Here is an 18,815-nt window from a genome sequence, read left to right on the forward strand (position 1 = left end):
GGATTGCTTTGAATCTGCAGATTAATTTGAGAAGTATTACCATCTTAACAATATCACCTCTTCTGATATGTGACTGTGGGATGTCTCCCCATTTATGTATGTGTCCTTTGATTTTTTTCTACAATGTTTTATAATTTTCAGAGTATGAATTTTATACTTCTTTTGTTAAGTTTATTCCCAAGTATTTTTTTTTTATACTCTTGTAAATGGAATTATTTTCTTAACTTCATTTTGAGATTGTTCATGCTACCACATAGAAATACAACAGATTTTTTATACTGATCTTGTATCAACTGGGTCAGTGCTATCACTATCAGTCAATTCCAATTCCTACTCTAGTGCAGCAAACTCGGTATGTGTGGATTTAGCCTACTACTTCCTAAAGCTGGTAGTAAGCATTACTGGGTAGGTGCATTGTTAAGAAAGCTGACTATTTCTTCAGACTGCAGCATATACCCCTGCACCCTGCTTCCTGGTCAGAGGCTGACTTATGCCAGTACGCCCATGATCTGAGGGTCACTGTGGTAGTGTGGGAACTCAGAGAAGTCATAGCCTCTCTGAGAATGAGACCATGTGTCAAGGACACCTGCTGGCTCATTCAGCCCTCCAGGTCCAAGGTTTTGTGCCTCAGTGAGGACCTTTTATCCAGTAAAGTGAATGTTAGAAATGTGCACCAGGTTGATGGTCAGAAAGTTCTGATGGTGAACAGGCTGCCCTTTCTGTTTCTGAACAAGTGGCCTCATGAGCCACATGGCCAATTCTATGTCTGTTGTCCAAGCCTGAGAATGGACTTTCCCCCGAAATCAAGTGTTAGTAGCGCTACCGTATTGGACTCTATTATAAATCTATTGAAATCTATTATAAAACAGTTTGGTTCTGGTACGTTAATGGACCTTCAGACAATGGGAAAGAGAGTCCCCAAAGCAGACCCCAACCCCTAGGGAGATTTAAGAAATGAAGTGACTTTTCAGAGTCATATGAGACGGTTATTTAATAAATAATGATGGATCGACTGGTTACCTATTTGGAAAAAATAAAGTTAAATCCCAGTTGAAATCAAAATAAATTCCAGATGATTCAGGGATTGAAATGTTAAAAAGTAAAACATGGAAGTATTAGAATTATCCATGGGAGAATTTACTTTTATAATCTTAGTGTGAAAAACTCACAAAACTTAAAGAAAATAGTGATCATTTGATAACGTATAATTTAAATTTTTCTGCAAGGACAAATAAACCATAAATAATGTCAAAAGACAAATGATAAAATAAAGGTGGGCGGGGATGGGACTTTTGCAACCTAACAAATATGGACTAGCATATGTATAACAACAAAAGGCTAATTTGCTTAGTGAATTAAGAACTCTCATAAAGCAAAGGACAAAAAGCCAAGAATGGAAAAGAGGGACAAAGTTAAAAAAAAAAGACAGAGAGAAACATCTGAAAAGATGCTTAATCTTTCTCATAGGTAAATGCAAATTTAAATAATAAAGTATCAAATTTTATCAGATTAGCCAACACCAAAAGCTTTGAAGTTCAATGCTGAAGGGGTGGGAGAAGCAGCACTCGAATGTTCTGTCAGTAGGCATGTAGCGAATTGGTCCAGTTCCTTTTTTTGGAGAACTATTTGGCAATAGCTATCAAATTACAAATGCACATAATCTTTGAGCCAACAATTTCATTTCTAGGAATACGTGGTATATTAATACACATATGCCTAAAAATATTTATTGGAATATTGTTTGTAACAGCAAAACATTAGGAAACTATCGAAATGTCTCTCATTTAGTGCCATAAATAAAATATGGTACCTCCTTATGGCAGAATATTCTCCAGGGAGGACAGAAAGGAATCAGATTTTTCTGTATGTGCTGATATGGAAATATCAATATGATGTGTCTATGTCTAGAAATTTTTTATGATTAAAAATATTTATTTATTGGTATATCTAAAGACATAGCTTTTTAAACAAGCCTACACACACACACACATATAATCATACAGTTAAGTTTTTAGAGCAAGAAATATTGCTATCAGCATCACAATTATTACCACCACCATCTCTATTTGTTTGGCTTTTCCTCATTAATTTTGATTTTTTCTTTGTTTTTCCTTTTGTCATCTATTTTTTTGACATTCAATATTATTTTATATTAATTTCAGGTGTATAGCATAGTGGTTAGACATTTATATAATTTATGCAGTGATCCCCCGGATTTGAGACATTCTGTACCCCACTACTACCTTTCTCTTTCTTTCTGCTCCCCGCCCCATCAGTAAATGCCTTCAATTGCTTTACTAAAAACCGCGGACCCCATGGTGCCCTCACCCCCCATGACCTTTGTCTCTTCTTGTCATGCCAGTTGTCCTCTCATGGCCTGATCCCTGTCCCCTTCCCCTAGCTGCTTTCCCTCCTTCTTCTCTTGGCCCTGAGCTTTCTTTACAGAGACAGCATTTCTGTCTTCTTCCAGACTAGCTCCTTCCCCCGTCACCACTCCTCCCAGCATCCAAGTTTGCAGCCTAACAAAATTCAGGGCTTAGTGGCTCAGGGCTCCCATTAGCCAGCCAGGTAAGGTGAAGGGGAGAAGCAGACCTCTGCCTCCTAAATGATCTCTGCTTTCTGCTCTTCCTTCAAGTCTACTATGTACAACCCTGTTTGATTTCATTACCTCAGAAACGTCTTGGAGCACTGGCCTAGTAAAGCTTCTGCCTTTTTCAAAGGCTCTGGTCTGTGTCAGATGAGGGCTATGGGCAGCATGCGGGGGAGGGGCTAAGGTGGAACACATGGCATCTGTGATGCTGTTGGCCCACCCTTAACGTGGTGAACAGGGCTCTACCCCAGGATTTTCATCTTACCCCTGGCTGGGCTTTTGTAATCAAAGTCCCCTGCAGGAACCCCACCCCAGTTGCCTTTCTAGGAGGCAACCGATTTTCCTTCCTTTCTTCCTGTACTTACCCTTATTTCTCTAAATAAGGCACTTCTTTTATTCCTTCATTTACCGTTTTTTGAAAATTAGCTGTTGACTTCCTGTTAAGCTAGTTGAGGATTTATCACCACTATATAGATATACCACCATTTTTATTCCTTTCTTGGTTAATCTAGTAATTTATGCAATATACTCACATTTTCATGGTTTTGTTCCATCAATTATTGGCTGCATCTTTTGAATTCCATCTTGTAAAATGAGATATTGCCACCCTTTCCTTTCCCCTTGGCTCTCCACCCTACCCACCCCTCTCACCAGGTAGTATCTTGGTACAACACCTGGTCCTTATTGAAAAGATCTTGTCTTCAAAAGCAGAAGATGTGAAAGATGAAACTAACTTTTACTGAGTGTTTGTTATGTGCCAGGAACTGTGCATGCATCATCACATTTCATCCTCATAGTAACCCTGAAAGGGATGTATCATAATTGTAATTTTACACATGAGAAAAGTGTGACCAGACCATGCATTTGGTAGGAGGCCAAGCTAAGACTGGAACCAGAGTTGAACTCCAAAGCACCTACTCTTTTTCCAGAGCCTCATGCGTTCTTCAGCTTCAGTTTCATCTACAAGTTTTCAAGTCCCCTTTCTGCGGTCAAGGCCTGGACTGGGAGGCTTCATCTATTTTTGGAACCCCACAATGGTTTGGCCTGGTTCAGTGATGCTGAGGAAAAAGGAAAGGGAATGGGAGGGGAATGGACCATCCCTGTGGGGTGTGTGGGGTACCTGGGTCACCCAGATGGGCTTCACAGTTCGGTCACATGTCTGGTAGGCAGGCCTCTCTCTACCTGCTGGCTCAGGCCTTTGGAAGCCCACGCAGAAGTGCCAGGTAACCCCTGATGTGACCCTGGGATTCATTTTACAGCATCACCAGGGCCGTCTCAGCCAGCATGCTGCCTTCAATATGAAAATCACATACAGAATGTTGAAGGCTGTAGCTGACTCAGACCATTGCTCTGGCACTGCGGTCATAGACACATGTGGGAAATTCCCAAATTGACTTTCCCACAGAGCTGTTTTGGAGTGGGGGACAGACAGAGGCCGGGGGTGGAGAATGTATTTTAGTTATTTATTTGATTAGTATTTGTTAAACCGTTGGACCATTTCAGCCAGAAGCACCAAGTGGGATTTCCCCAGAGGTCACTTCCGGGCATATGGAAGAGTCGAGAGGTCAAGAGGCCTGGTTCAGTTTTCCATTCTGGAGCAGGAGAGGCTAAAGTAACATAAAAGGGACAATCGCAGATTCTTCCTATTGGTCTTGAGGCTGCTGTCATAGACAACATTTGTACATCCACACCCACCCACTAGCCCCCAGTCCAGGTCCTCTGGTTTCTTTCTGCCTGTTGGCATTCCAGCCATCTACTCCATCTTGGAGTCATGTTGATTTTTCCCTCTTCTTGCCTGTTGTCAACCCATCTCCTTCACCCCAGGCCCATCCCCCCCATGCACATGAACACACGCTCACACACTCATATCCCTAGAAGCCCCACCCTGTTGATTCGCAGTGTCTTACACATTCATCCTTTCCCTTCTCTTCTCAGACTATTGATTTATTTAACCATTCTCTGAGCCTCCAATTACACCCCCACCCCACTGGCCTGGCCCCAATGCCTCTTGTCATCACTGCTGGATCCAAGTGCCTATGGAACGGCTTTCTGATGGCTGCTCAGCCTGGCCCAAATCTGTGCTGCTTCCAGCATAAAATCCAAATGCCTTGGCTTACCACTCAGGGCCCCATGCTCCCTGCTCTCAACCTCGATTTCCACGCTCAGTTCTTGTCACTTTCCTACTGGACTGAGGCCTTCTGGGGCCCTGACAGCACAGGAGGATGCCTAGGTCGTTGTGGGGATCATGACTTGTTTGCTGAAGGAATAAAGGAATGAATAGGACGCAGTTTGCCAAACAGTTGTGTCAGGGCCTCTGTCATGGGTTGGGTGACCTTGGAGGAGTCCTTTCCCCTCTGGGCTTCACATCTCCAACAGCAATCCCAAATTTACACCAGTCAGGCCCTAAGGGTGTGCAGAGAGGCTTTGCTAGTTGGCAGATTAGAATGACTTTGAACGCCTTTTTATAAGGCGTGTGAGCTCTAGTTCCCAGCCCCTCTCCTCTCTCCTGTCTTCTGACAACTCCCCTCCTCTCTGATTTTCATTAGCTGCTGAGTGCCCGAAGGCAGAGGGTCTCTGACCTGCTTTGAAAAAAAACAAACTGCTAGTGCTTTGCTTAAGCGGTTCCAATGTCATCTGTCACCTAATATACAGAGCCAGGCCTGACTGGCCCTTCGTCTTTCTGCCTTTGGCAGTCAGCTGCAGAGGGAGATGTCATTCCATTGAAAGTGATTGTCTTCACGTAGCCCAGCACAAGTGAGGCCCATTTATAGTCTAGAAAGAATCGAGCACAGCTTGCCCATGGTCAGCCAGCTGGGCACACACAGGGGGCATTGGTTGCAGGCACAAAGTATGAATTTAGCCCACATTGCCTGGGAGGGTCCTTTCCAGGACAAAGTGCTGAATGTGGAGGGTGTGCTGGCAGCCCGTACCTCTTGGTCTCTGCTGGGCTCTCAGTGGCCCTGTCCGCACTGAGACTCCACAGAGAAGCACAGAGTGGGCAGGAAAGGTCAGGGACGGCATTGTCACCTCTGGGTTCCTTTTTTATTCGTCGGTCCCAAGGGCCACATAAGCTACAAATCTGCCTGGCCCTAGCTGGCAAGGCCCTGCTCACTGGGCGATGCTAGATCAACACAGCGGCTGCTGGAAGGCATTCGCCCAGCCAGGACAGCACTGGAGCCCCACACGTTTGGGCAGCGTCTGGGTGAAAGGTACAGAAAATGGGCAGAGGGCTGGCATGTGGGTCTGTGCCTATTGCTGGGCATGGTCACTGGGTAAAGTGGCCATCGCCTGTGGTGCCAAGTGGCTGCAGTGACTTGAGGGGACCTGTAGCCTGGCTGCCCCCAAACTCAATGTGGGGCTGTTCTGTTAGGGGGCACACATGGCGAACCCACGGTTGATGTAGCAGTTGCAGGCATCTGGGATGGGGACGGGGAGGATGAAGGAGGCAGAGGCAAGAGCACAGACAGACTTTGTAATCAAACGTAGAACAACCCTAGAGAGCATGCTGGGCGAAGGGCTATGACTATGGTGTCACCTCCCTGGTTCTGCTCTTTTCTGCTCTGCAGCTTATGAGTATAGGGACACAGCTGTTGGTCAAAGCAAACAGAATGGAGAAGGCGAACTTTCCAAAGAGACTTCACACACACATTTCAAAGCCCCAGAGAAAGAGTTTTAGGTTTTGTGTGCGTGTTCTTGGTTTCCTTTGCACAGCTGCAACCAACCGAGGTCAGCAAGGTGTTGGGTGGGATGCGTAAGACGGTTGTGCGTGCAAGGGCAGGTGGGCACACCTGCTTGTGGACGTGCCAGGCAGCGCAGCCAGGACCAAAGACTGTGCTCACGTGGCAACATGACAGTGTAGGTGGCGTGGCTGTGTGTTGTGTACATGTTTGTGACATGAGTGGGGGACCTGGCTGTCACATGTGGGTGGAAACCAGGATGTTCTGACGGCAACATGAGCCAGTGTAGAGACAAGGCCAGACAGCCCGAGGGTCAGCCAGATGGGTGCGGGGTGGACTGCTGTGGCCTGAATTTCCACAGAGCCCGCTGGGCCTGGAGCTGGCAACCCCTGATGGTTGCACCCCAGGCCTCGTGCTCAGTAAAGGCAGCCCCTCTCTGGAGCAATTCCATCTCCTCTCCTAGACCAAGCTCTTCAAGCATTTCTCTCTTAAAATTTGAAACGTCCTAATTACAGCATGAAGCAGGCATTCTTAGACCCATTCTTTAGGGGACAAAACTGAGTCTTGGAGGGGTTAGGGAATTGGCCCAAGGTCCCGTACGACCTCCTCCTTGTGCAGGAATTAGTTGGAAATCTGCTGACTGAGGTCTGGGAGGCGCACCCATGTGCTTGGAGCTTTGAGAGCTGCAGAAGCTTCGTTCTTCCTGTGGCTCCGTCTAGGCCACAGGTGGAGCCCAAGGCGTGGAAAACAGGCCAGCGCAGATGGAAGTCATCACTCTCCCGCCGGCTCCCTGAGGGCTGAGCAGAAGGGAGGCGCCTGTCCGGCCTAGCCCTGCCAGGAATCTGGGTGTCCTGAGAGGCTGAGACTAGTGAGCGATGGGGGCAGTGTGTGGGGGGCACTCCACGTGATAAACTATTTTCCTTTCTCATTCCACAGATCAGAGAGCACTTGCTTCCAAGGGAAACAGAAAACCAGAAAAGCCCAGTGGGGGTTGGTCAAACTGTCCTTTGTCCTCTTGGGCTGGAGGCTGAATGGGAGGACTACAGCAAGGGGGGTGGGGCAGGACCTCCACAAGGGCGACAAATCAATAGGAGGGGACCAGGACAGGACTCTGGGGTGGGGGGAGGGAGACAGAGCACTAAGTCTGAGCTGCCAGTTTCTTTCCTGCCCCTAAAACACACTGTGCTCCCACCAAGAATAACAGGAAGTGAAATTTGTCAAAGTCATGCAGTTTGCCAAGCACTCCCCTTGTAATAGCTCTTCAGGAGGCAAGGTAGCCTGTTAGTTAAGAGCACAGGCTCAGGGCCCGGACTGCCTGGCTGTGCCGTTCCATAGCCATGTGATCTTCAGCAAGCCACTGAGCCTCCGTGCCTCAGTTTCCTCATCTTTAAAATGGGAATAATCACAGAATCTATATCTTAAGGTTGTTTTCAGGTTAAATGAGCTAATATTTAAGCTCCACAAAAGCAGAAGTTTTTGTCTTGTATTCACTGCTATATCCCTAGTGTCTAAACAGTGCCTGGCACCTAGTAGAGACTCAACAAATATCTGTTGAATATACAGAGGGTGCCAAAAAGATGTCTACACATTTTAAGAAAGGAAAACTGTATCAAAATTGCAATGCTCAATATATACCAATAACAGAAGATGAATACAAGTCCCGTTTGATTTCTGTAATGACAAGAGGTACTCAAAGTGGTTCCCATCAGCATAATTTTAATGCAGTTGTTTCCCTTCTTCCTTTCTTAAAATGTGTGTACATTTTTGGCACCCCTGGTATATCAAGTGCTTAGTGAGCACAGTAAATGTTAGTTATTGTCGTTGTTACCTGTCTCATTCTCACACCATTTTCTTCCTCCATGGAAGATTCAAGTTCTGAGTCAAGGCACAGAAGGTAGGCCACAGATTTAAAACTGAGGGAGACAGTTTGGGGCACAGAGGGTTAGGGATCCAGCCCTCACATCTGAGTCATAGCATCCATCCACTCATTTCATTCACGTGCCGATTCCACAGATATTTCATGAATACCCTGGTGGGCCAGGCCCTGAGCTGGGAGCTGGGCGTATATTGCTGACAGGACAGACAAGGATTCTATGTTTGAGGAGCTGAGATTCTAGTGGAAGGACACAGGCAAAGGAAGGGCATTTAGCCCTTGAACAACCCAGGGGTTAGGTGCACTGACCCCCGACTGTCGAAAATCCACATATAACTTTCAAGTCCCTCCCAGACTTAACAACTACTAGCCTACTGTTGACTGGAAGCCTTCGTGATGACAGAAACAGTCGATTAACACATACTTTGTGTTATGTGTATTATATACTGTGTTCTTACAATAAAGTAAGCCAGATAAAATCATAAGGAAGAAAAAACACATTTATAGTAGTCATTGAAAACAATCAATGTAGTCGACCCGTGAAGTTCAAACCCATGTTGTTCAAGGGTCAACTGTAGAGACAAATAATTTCAGATAGTAATAAATGTATGAAGAAAATAAAGCAGTACAGTGGGGTGTGTATGTAGAGGGGGCTGAGGAAGTGACATAAAAGCTCATCTGAGGGGTCTTGTTTCAGGTCAAGGGCCCCTGCCTTTAGCTGGTCTTCGATGCGTTGTCAACACTACCTCATCCTGTGGGCATTTATGCTCTGCCTGCCCAACACATGGGTCAGTTGCTAAGTATAGCCCCCTGGGGTCTGTACATGGGTGTGAGGCGGTGGTGCTAGGTGACATAATGGCTACACTTAGCAACTGACCCATGCCCTTACTAATTACATGTTTGGGCATCTCTAGAACCCAGTACAGAATGTATGCTTATGGAATAAGCATGAGATGATGGCTGCGCTGTTTTTAAGATGAGGCAGTGTGAAGATGGCGCCGTGCAGGAGCTTATGGAATGAAAGAATAAATGGGTGACTGTTTTTCCTTTTGCTTCCTCAACCGACTGGCTCATTCTCACTCATGCATCAAGACTCAGCTCACACGTCATATCTCCTTGCATTCCACCTGGGAACCTCTTGCTCATCCTTTACTTCATCTGTGAAGCCTTCCTTGACCTCCCCACGCAGGGTTGATCCCTCCCACCTCTGAGTGCTCCAGCACATTCCATTCCCCGTCATAGCCCTGATCGCTCTAGGGGTATTTTCTGCTGCTGTTCTGTCATGTCCCCCAACCTGTAATTTTCTCCGTGGCAAGGACTGTTTTGTTAATCTCCACATCCCCAGCACTAACCCCTAGAGGGCGCTCAATAAATATTTGTGGAATTAAAAAAAAGCAAATGAATTGTTTGTCAATTTTGCTCAGTGTCCTAGGTAGTGGTATGCTGAAATTGGCTTGTTGTGGCTCATGAGAGCCAACTGTTAAATATTTAGGAAATTTCTGAACCAAGTGTTAAACAAAGCATTGTTAAAAATCAAATTGCAGTATATGAGGAGACAGAAGACAAGCTGAAACTGAGGGAACTTCTACCAAATAAATGACCAACTAAATGCAATAGAGGATCCTGGATTGGATCCTACAACAGAGAAAAGGACGTTAGTGGGGAAAGTGGGGAAATCCAAAGAAGTTTTGTACTTTCGTTAATAGTGTTATACCAAGGTTCATTTCTCAGTTTTGATAAATGTTTTATAACTTTGTAAGATATCAACAGAAGGGGAAACTGCGTGAAGGGTATAGGGACCTCTCTGTACTGCTTTTGCAATTCTTCTGTAACTTTAAAATTATCAGAAAATTCAATGTTAACTATTAAGCAAAAAATTAAATTATATAAACCTACAATTGAATAAATTATATTAAAATAATAATGAATATGTAAAATTCACCTCTTCTAATTATTTACTATGTGCTATGCTTGTGAGCTGCTTCATGTCTATTGCAACTGAATGGTGTGCTTCTGTGTGTCTTTTCCCACACCGTTCTTGGTAATGTCACTAAGGTACCTTCAAATGTCATGGAAATCTGAGAATGCTACAGATCAGGGCTTGGATTCTAGTTTTGTTCATTGTACTCTAGACTTAAGAAAGTGGACAAAATGTTAGTAATGTACATTAAACTTAAAAGTGTGTAATGTCTATAGCTGTTACTCCGTGAATAGCAAAATAAATAAAGAAATAAATAAACTTGAGGAAGTATGCTTCTAGTAAATGGAAACTATTATGTGATTCAGCAAAGAAGTTGTTTGAATCATTGATGAATTTCTCAAGTTCCAACACTTCTTTGTTGTTTCACTTTATTCTTATTCATTAACATAAATGAAAATATCACCCACCATTCATGTGCGAACTACGCTTACTCTTCTATTACAACTGTAGGTTGGTTATGGATATTCAGCAAAATCAGTGAAAGCATTATATAAAAATCAATTTGCTATATGAAATTTGCAATAAAGAGTATTGTAGATTTCATTATTATTCATAAATTGTGTGCTTCACATCCTTATATAATAAGTAAATATATATATATATGTATGTATGTATATATATATATATATATATATATATATATATATATATTCATTTTCTTTTGCGAGACGGCTGCTAAACATTGACCAGAACACCACTGGTCCTAAGTATTAATTAAGTATTAATTCCTATTTCATCAAATATGTTGATGGGGAAAGAAGAACATTGCCAGGTACCTTCTTTGTGTCAGGCTGTGCTATCTCTTTGTGTTCATCATTTCAGCTTCTCTTCACTTCAGCTCTGTGAAGTACACTTCACATTATGGACACCATTTCTGAGGATGAGATGAGGATATTGACACTCAGAGAGGTTAAGTGAGTGGACTAAGGTCAACTCATTGGCATGTAGTGGAGCCAGGATGAAAGCCTACATCTGTCTGAATCCAAAGCTAGCTGTATTAATTTCCTGTTGCTGCTGTAACAAATTGCCACAAGTTTAGTGACTGAAAGCAACACAATTTTTTTAATGTTATAGTTCTGGAGGTCAGAAGTGGGAAATGGGTCTCACTGGACTAATCAAGGTGTTCTAGGGGAAAATCTGGTCCCTTGCCTTTTTCAGCTTCTAGACACCTCCACTCCTCAGCCTTTGTTCCCTTCCTCCGTCTTCAAAACCAGCAATGGCCAGTTGACTCTTTCTCGCCTCCCATCTGTCTGCCTCTCCTGCCTCTCACTTTCACTTTATATGGACCCTTGTGATGACATTGAGCCCACCCGAAAAATGCAGGAGACTCTCCCCATCTCACGAGCAGCTGGTTAGCAACCTTAATTCCATCTGCAAACCTTATTTCTGAACTTTGCCATTTAGCCTAACATATTTACAGGTTCGAGGATTTAGCATGTGGGCATTTTTGGGGGGCCATAATTCTGCCACCCATGCGTATGCTTTTCCCATGATGCTTAACCACCTTGCCTCGTTTTAGTGGTTACATAATCCGATGCAGGGCTGACACGATTCTCCCTGCCTTACGCCTGCATGCCACACGTCCTATGCTGTCTACTTTGGGGTAAGATGCCTTCTTTCCTTTAGTCAGTCTCCCGGCCTGCCAGATAACACTGACGGAAAACGGTTTCTAATCCCTAGGACTTTTAATCTTGGACATATATTTTACCTTTTCTCGTACTAAGGTGTTTTTAAAATAGTTTCCAGGGTTTGTGAGGATTGCTGGCTTTATCAAAGCTCCTGTTCATTTTTTCCTTTTCCCAGTACTTGTGTGGGGCCAGAGCCTCCCTTTACTATCTGGTAGGTCTCATTGTACTGTGGTTTATCCAGTCCCACCTTCTGGACCTGTTTCTAGTCACCAGCCAGGATTGTGCATTATTTACTTGCTCTTCTCACAGATTTTTACATTGCTGTATTCTAGAAAAGTCCCTGGACTTAACTAACATGGCCTTTTCCCATTCTTGCTGATGAGGTGTCTCTGTCTGTCTGCCTGTCTGTGTGGGTTGAATATTGTTCTCTAATTGGCTTTTCAGAATCAGACTCTCTAAGTATTCTCTGTTTTTGTTGTTTCCTCCACTCTGATCCCTGATTCCGCTCACGGTCAAGAGGAACCTCCTCCACTGAGACCAACCAATGGCCAGAAGTTGCCCCCACGCCAGGCCAAGCTTTCGCAACAGCCAGACCCACCTCCAGCTCTGACTACAACCTTCTTTTCCCTCACCCGCCCCTCCCTTCTGCGTATCAGATTCACACCCACACACTGAGGCCCAGGCAGAATCCTAACCACCTTGAGGAACACTTTCTAGATCATACCAGCCCCAGGGACTCATGCCTTCCTCTGAGCACCTCCAGAACTTCTTGGCAGTAACACTAATTTTGACGCTTTATCATCTCCCATTATGGACAAGTGGCAAATGGGTGGCTGGGGGATCGAGTAATGCCCACAGAGCTGTTTTGTTTGGTCTGCGCATGGTTTGTTTCTTCTTTACATTATTTGCTAACATGTATAATCTTTCCATGCAATCTGGATTTCTGGCTTGTTTGAAAAACAGAAAAGTCTTGTGATACTGGCTGTGTATTACACAGGACGGTTGTTAGCTGGCTTAGGATGGCAGCTTCCTCTTTAGATAAAGCACTGCCCTCCAGCTCGCCACAGTCCCCACCAGCTCCCTATTGTTGTATTACTTCAGCCCCCTGCACCCATTTAATAGTGCTTGCTGGGCACCTAAAGGCATTCTGAAAGTCTGGCATATTCTAGGCTTGCCTAAATGTCCAGCTACATTATAGTCTCTCGGAGGAAAGAAACTTCATTTTGTTTCTCCCATGCTGCTCTGTACATTGTAGATGTTTCGTAAGTATTGAGAGACTAAAGAATTTCCTGGAAGAGTAGTCATCCTCTAGATGATTCTAGACTGTATAAAAATTTACTTTTACTACAAGGTAAAGCTTTATAAACGAAACATTTGTTGAGAAAGTACCATGGACCTGACTCAGTGTTAGATACCTCAGAACAACAGAGAAGGAAACTGGGGCTCAGCGAGCCTCTACAGTGGGGCTGGGTCTGTTGATCTGGTAGTTTCTGGGGTATAAGGGCTAACACATTTGTTCGACGAAGAAGCTTTCCTAGGGTCAGTGCTGGAGGCAGAGGAGCTGCCCCCGGCACTCTGGTAACATTTGTCCACACACTCTGAGAGTAACTTTGTTTGGATAGAAATTGAGCATTTATTAAATGCCCTTTTGTGCTGGGCACTTATCCAGTAACTCTGCAGTTATTCTTGGACTAGTAGAGATTCTGAACACCCTGGGCAGCGCACTGAAAAGATGAGGGCAATAGAGGTAGAGTGAGCCTAATTGTTGATGGGATTTGAATCCTGTTTGGTGACTCACATTCTATCAAGAGAAGCATCTGCTCATTCTCTTGTCCATATGTGCCGTCACTGCTGCTACTGACGTGTGGCGCGGGATGGGAAAACATGGAGAAATTATGCGTGTTTAATTGCACAGCAGCAAGCAGAGAGGAATGTGAGAATACCAAAGACTCCCACTGGGGCACAAATCTGGTGTCATGTGTTGCTAAACAGCTGCAGGAAAATTTGGACCCTTGGATGCAGAGAGGTGCGTTGCCAGACTTTGGTTCTGTGTAACTTTGAGGGTGAAGAGGTTGTACAAGAAACAAACATGGCGCATCTAGTAGGTTGACTCTGGAGCCTTTGTTTGCCTCCAGACACCAGCAGTTCCAGCCTGATGTGCTCACAGGCCCTGCTTAGGGTCAGCTGGGTGGGCTAAACCTTTGGGAAGGAGGAAGAGAGGACACTGTGATGCAGGGGACGGAAGCATGGTAGAAACCCAGCTAAGAGCACATGTGAGGGCTTTTGTCCTTGACAGTCTATAGGAAGCCTTTTCAGACAAGCTTTGGAATCACCTAGAATCACCTGGGTTCAAGCCCCTCCTCTATTCCTACAATTGTGGCTGTAGGCAAGTCAATTAATCTCCCCAAGCCCAAGTTCACTTCTCTCTCTGTCTAAGGAGTCATGAGGTGATGTTTGTCCGGGGCCTGGCCCATGTTTCGAGATAAGAGCTGTGAGCTCTAGAATGATGCAATTTAGCAATAAACCATCATATTGGTTCTTATTTATTGTGGGCTTACTATGGGCCAAACAGTGTACTAAGTCATTTCAATCCATTATCTTTTTCATCCTTAAAGACAAAGCAATTGAGTTACAGAGAGGAAGACTGACTCACCAAAGGTCATCCAGCTAATAAATGACAGAACCAGTTCTTGCTCCACTCAGAGCAGTTCCAGAGGCCACACTTCTAACCAGACTACCTGCCAAGCATTAGCCCACTTCCTACTTGAGGAACTTGAGGTTTAGGAGGCACTGAAGTCAGGAACAGAGCTTGGGGCTTTAGACTTGTGGCTCTGCTACTTAACCTGCTATGTGGCCTTGGGCAAGTTACTCACCCTCTCTGAGCTTCAGTTTCCTGATTTGGGATATGTCCGAGTACAGAGCCTCTGGCAGCCTGTACAGTGAGAAGCAGTATCCGGTGGGAGAAGGTGGAGGGGAGGGAGCTCAGAATCTGCCAGAGACAGAAAATAAAAAGACATGGGTGTGTCTGTGGCTTTATGAAGTGGAGGCTGGTCTGGGACGGAAACTTGCCAGACTGTGCCCGGCTCACACTCCCCACTTAGAGAGCACAGATGGGCCAAATGGGCAGCAGGACACCCACACTGTGAGCTGCTGTTGCCACCTAGGGGAAAGGCGGTGACCAGGAGCCCAGGCTGCGGCTGCTACAGAGCGGTTCAGCACATTCCCGTCTCCTGCTGGTTTCCGGAGTGGAAAGGGTCGGCCAAGGCTTACTCCAGGAGTGGGGAGGGGAGTGAGGAAAAGCAGCTGAGTGCTGCCTCTGGTTTGGAAGTTATAAATAAATCCATCTGGAAGTGTTTGGGGCTGTGGGGGCCTGAGGCCGGCCCCTACAATTCAGGCCATGTGGCACATGTTTCCATTCACACCAGACCTCCCCGATCCCAGGAGACTGTCTGATTGGGCCTGTCTGCTCCAGCCCTGGCCTGAGTTGGGCAGGAACCTCTCAGGCCCCAGATCTGCTTCCAGCCCCTACCCCAACCCTCCTCGCCTCCCAGCCCAACTCCAGCAAGACCATGTCTGAGAAAGTGCTCAGAAAGTTGCACATATTATTCAACTGTCTGAGTGAATGAATAAGTTTTCAGTTAGGCATTTAAGTGGCAGTGCGTTCCCCTTGCTAGGAAGAGGCCCCATGATAATTACGGAAGGTGTAACATTGTTGACTTTTAGCCTCCACCTCACCGTCATCTTTACCATTCCAGCTAAGGCTGGCTGAGGGGCAGAGGCAGTCCCCAAGGCTTGTTCATCGTTCCATCCCCGGCACCAAGATGCTGCTCAGTAGGTGTGGTTATATGAGGGGACGTCGATTTACTCGTGTAGCAAATACTTGTTGCTTCTGTACTGTGCACTCTGCTGCCTGCTGGGAACCCAGTAGAGAACAAAAGAGACAGATTCTTGCCCTCACTCTTGTGCCTTGCAGGATGTTTAACATCCTGACTCCCAGCCCTAAGTACCACTAGTACCCTGGAGTCAGTGTGACAACCAGAGATTCCTCTACACATTTCCAAATACTTCTTGGGGCCGGGAGGATCCAGCCCTGGCGGAGGGCCACTGCTCAGGAACTTGACAGTGAGTTAGTGAAGGAAGGCCATCCTCTAAATCCATATAGAAATTGGTGGCTTAGAACTTGGAAGTCATGTTTGCCCTAGAAATGTGCAAAATGATGCTTCGGTTGCTGAGCTAGGCACCGGATGCCCGTAATGTACACGGCTCTCCCAAGCCGGGCCAGGGCTGAAGCACACACACCACCATGGCAGTTTTGAACGTGCTAGTGAGATAGTTACTTGGGAATGTCCAGAAAGCAGCCAGAATCTGGTCCTGGGGCAGATTACAGGTCAGTTCTCAAGATATGGATTTCTGATAAATCCACATTGAGGTGGGAGTTAGATTTGAGGCACAGGATCCATTCAGATCACTAAGGGAGAAGGGAGAAGGACGATAGAGAATGAATCCAGGATAAAGGCCAGGGTTCCCGGCGCGGTCTCGTCTGTGCCCCTTCATTTCCATTCCCACTGTCAACACTCGTGCGCAGCCTCAGTTTGTGCAGGACCATGCGGCAGCCTCCTGACTGTCTTCTGTTCTTCTGGTCTCTTTGCCTTCTAGAATCATTTTCTTAAAACACAGCTTTCATCATGTCCCTTCCCAGCATTCACCAGGTGCAACCGCCTCAGCCGTGCATTCTCACCCCCGCAGCCCAGCTTCCCATCAACCTGGCACTCCCGTGGTGAGCTGGCTCCACATTCTCCTTTCAAGGCTCACGGTTGCTCATCTCCTAGGCCTCACGATCCAGCTGCACAGAGCCCGCAACACACACATGCCACCTCCTCCCCGGGGATGCCCTTTGACCCTCTGTCCATTTGCAAAAACATATTCACGCTTCAAGACCCAGTTCAAGTCTCCTGTCTTGTAAAGCTTTCCCTGACGCCTGAGAGGCAAGCGGACCTTTTCCCACCTTTGTACCCACCTCCAGCTCTGTCTCTCCCACTGGAGTAGGAGTTCTCTGAGGGCAGCACCATGTCATTCCATTACCCAGTCCAGTGTGAATGGATGGGCTGGTACGACAGTGCAAAGAGGAAGTGGAATGGTTTTCCCCAAGCCTGGCCATGGGTCCACTTGAGACACTTTTAACTGCTCTCTCCCCATCAGCACTGTCTTCACATGAGAGTTCGTGAAAGAGCTAGGGAACAAGGAAAAAGGTGGAGAGCCAAGGCAAGAGACAGGCCAGGGGGCAAAATGGAGGTGCGAGCAGAGGCTGAGAGGATGACAGAGGAAGGGGGAGCAAAGGTCTGCTTCCACAGCTTACATATATAAGGGATTCAAATAACCTGAAATGGAATAAGAACAGATTTGGGATTCTGCAAATGAAAGCAGCTGCTTAGGCAGGTCAGCTGAATGTTCAGTTAATTAATAGGCATTAGTGCCCTTCAGTGCCAAGCTGTGCATGGAACCGTGCCCTGCTGGGATCAAATGCCAGCTAAGCAGACCGCACAGTTATTAAAGAGCAGAAAAACAGCATCCACATGAAAGAGGTGAAGAATTCCTCCGACAGCTCTTCTTAAGGGCAGCCGGCTTCCTTGGAGCCCCACAGTTGCCCCATAGAAAAGTGGGCATAAGAAGAAAACGAGCATGTAGTGAGTGGCTGGCATCCCAGAGACCACACAGACACGTTTTACACACATGAGCTCATTCAAGCCTTAATGTAACTCTGTGAGGTAGGTATTGTCCCTATTTCACAGATTAGAAAATTGAGGTTCTGGGAAGATTACGAATCTTACCCAAGGTCACACAGCTTGAAAGTCCTGGATCCAGGATTCCAATGCAGACCACCCCCTCCCCAGTTGGCCGCACTTTGCTCCCCAGTCTTGCTGACTTTGGTTGTGGGGCTGATGTCTTTGGATTGATTTCTTTGAACATAAACAAAATCCCATTAATTTTTCCTGGCTGTGGAATGAACCCTCAGAATCATGTGCTGTTCTCCCGTTTCCAGCTGGGTGCCTTTGCTGGTGGCTCACAGATAGGAGGCAGAAGTTCTTATCCGGAGACTCAACAGTGCTCACCCCGAAATGCCAGGGTGCTTTGGTTCCCAGAAGATACTTCAGGCGGGGGGCTTTCTGTCTATGGGACCAAGTTTCCTATTTTCTCTTCCTCCCAGCGATCTGCCCACAGGTGATGGTTGCCTGCTTTCCCAGGCAGATTGAAAAATCCTTAGCAAAACCATGGTACCTTTGAGACGTTGCCCACACTGTTCTGACTGCTTCTGGGTCCATCCGTATCTGCTCAGTGGTTCATGGACGTGATCTGTCTGCTGCCAGCCTGTGAGTGATTGTGAGCAAAGGACAGGAGGTACGGACAGGGCAGGCATGGTGGAGTAGGTGTGCTCGGAAAATCAATGACATTAGTTTTCTGCAGTTTTTCTGGAGTCAAGTATAGTCTGGCAACCTTTTGGGCTGGGCCATTGGCCTAGAGTTGTGTCCCACACAAGCTATGGGCTCCTGGGATTATGCTGAATGCAGGGCCTTCTGACATCTTGTGGAATAACGTTTTCAGTGGTATACAATGACAAGCAGGGTAACAAGTCTCTGGTTTGGGCTTTTGCTCTGGTGATTTTAGTGAACAAGATTTTTCTGCACGACCTTCAAAATCCATGTAGAATCTGATCACTTCTCACTACCCCTACTGCTATCCCCCTATTCCAAGCCACCGTCTTCTCTTGAGTGTCACCAGTCTCCTAAAGTGATGCTGTTAAAACATAGTGTGAGTATGTCAGTGTTTTACTCAACAGTCTCCAATTGCTTCATGTCAATTGTGTTTATGGTAATCTGCAGGGCGCTCATGATGTGTCCCCCACCCCCTTGACATCACCCCAAACATCCCTCCATCACCTCCTCCATTGCAGCACATTAGTCTCCTTAAGCTTTGCAGGCACACTGTGGCAGTCAGGATGCTGGCAGAGAGTAGTTATGGGAACTGGACAAGGCGAGCTGTGGTGTTCGGTAAAGGGATGCAGCCACCT

General features: G+C 46.1%; 1 protein-coding gene across 3 annotated transcripts in view; it reads left to right on the plus strand.

Annotated features, from left to right (window-relative positions):
• NHSL2 (NHS like 2) overlaps window positions 1–18,815 on the plus strand; it is a 186,455-nt gene that overhangs the window by 49,740 nt on the left and 117,900 nt on the right. The window lies entirely within an intron of this gene.

Source organism: Rhinolophus sinicus, chromosome X (assembly GCF_036562045.2).
Source record: "Rhinolophus sinicus isolate RSC01 chromosome X, ASM3656204v1, whole genome shotgun sequence".
In the NCBI taxonomy this organism is placed as follows: Eukaryota; Metazoa; Chordata; class Mammalia; order Chiroptera; family Rhinolophidae; genus Rhinolophus; species Rhinolophus sinicus.